Genomic DNA, 1924 nt, shown 5'->3' with positions numbered 1-1924 from the left:
AATATGGATGGTGAAGAGATTTTTTTGAGACAGTTAACAGTTTTGGTTTGCTTGACTCCACAGTCAACACTCTTGGTACCAGCAGCCAGGAAATCAAGAGACTAACTGCTTTTGGAAAGTCAGCTGTCTGAGACCTCTCAAGAGTACTGAAGAGCAATGACATCAGACTGGAGACTAAGGTGTGCCTGACCTGGGCTATAGTCTTCACAATTATGTGGTATGCATCGGAGAGTTGGACAGTGACTAGGGATGACAGAAAGTATTGATGACTTTGAATTGTGGTGCTGGAGAAGAGTGTTGCATATACCATGGACTGCCAAGAGAACAAACAGGTTTGTTCTGAAGAGTGAAGCCGAGTGCTCCTTGGAGTCAAGGATTTTGAAGCTTCATCTGACATACTTTGGGAACGTTGCAAGGAGGGACTGGTCCTTGAGAGGGACATCATGTTGGGAGAGTGGAGGGATGGTGCTGGAGAGGAAGACCCTCAATGAGATGGAGCGAGTCTGTGATTGGGGTGGTAGAAGTTAAGTGTGTCAGAGATGGTGAGGTTGGCACAGGATAGAGCAGAGTTTAGGGTTTTGTACATAGTGTTGCTATGAATCGCAAGTGACTCAATGTCACATAACAATAATAACATCAACAGTATTCATGGGAGATATTGGCCTATAGTTTTCTATTTTGGTGGTATCTTTACCTGCCTTTGGCATCAAGGATATGTTTGCTTCATAGAATGAGTCTGGGAGAATTCTGTCTTTTTCTATTTTATGAAATATTTTATGTAGGATTGGTGACAGACCTTCTCTGAATGTTTGATAAAATTCACTTGTAAACCATCTGGTCCAGGACTTTTTTGGCTAGAAGTTGTTTTATTACCTTTTCAATTTTTTCTTTGGTAATGGGTCTGTTCAGGTGTTCCATTTCAGTTGGTGTCAGTTTAGGTAGGTTGTGAATTTCTAAATACTTGTCCATTTCCTCTAAGTTTTCATAGTTGAGTATAATTTTTCATAATATTCCAATGTTAGCCTTTTTATTTGAGTAGGTTCTGTTGTGATGTTGCCCATTTCATCTCTTATTCATATTATTTGGGGGGTTTTCCCCCTTCTTTTCTTTTGTTAGTTTTGTTAGTGGTTTGTCGATTTTATTAAACTTTTCAAAGAACCAGCTCCTAGTTTTGCCGATGGTTTCAATTGTTTTTCAGTTTTCTATTTCATTTATTTCTGCTGTAAGTTTTATAATTTTTTTTTAGAGGGTGTCGAGTTTTCTCGCTATACTTTTTCAATTTGCTGGAGATGTTGGGTTTGAGAGCCAAGCATTTTTTCCTGCCTTTTAATATGATTGCTTATTGCTATAAATTAACCTTTTATTACTCCTGTCGCTGTTTCCCAGAGGTTTTGTTAAGTGGTGTTTTCATTGTCATTTGTTTCAATAAGGTTTTAAATTGTATTTTTTATTTCTTATAGTACTCACGCATGTTCAAGCAAGGTGTTGTTCAGCTTCCAAAATATGCTTTTTTTTTTCTCCTTTAGCCTCTTGTTACTACTTTCTAATTTTGTAGCACTGTGGTCTTAGAAGATGCTTTGTATTATTTCTATGTTTTTAAATTTATTGATGTTTACCTTGTGACCTAAAATGTGATCTATTCTGGAGAATGTTCCATGCACATTGGAGAAGAAGGTATATTGTGATTTTTGGAGGAGGGGGAGTGCATTAGCCTATAAATATCTGTGAGGTCGAGTTGGTTTATTGTGTGGTTTGATTCTTTTTTTATTATTATTATTATTAAATTTTATTAGTTTCAATGAACATTCACAGGGATTCTGGGCTTTCCCTCCTTCATTGCCGCACCATTCTCTCCACCCTCCTCCCCAGTTTGTTCTTCTTCCCCGCCATCTGAATGTCTGTTTTAATTGTCCAATTGCCACAG

This window comes from Elephantulus edwardii, unplaced genomic scaffold (assembly GCF_000299155.1).
Source record: "Elephantulus edwardii isolate Elephantulus edwardi_28Jun2011 unplaced genomic scaffold, EleEdw1.0 scaffold00241, whole genome shotgun sequence".
Classification (NCBI taxonomy): Eukaryota; Metazoa; Chordata; class Mammalia; order Macroscelidea; family Macroscelididae; genus Elephantulus; species Elephantulus edwardii.
This window is presented reverse-complemented; position numbering follows the sequence as displayed.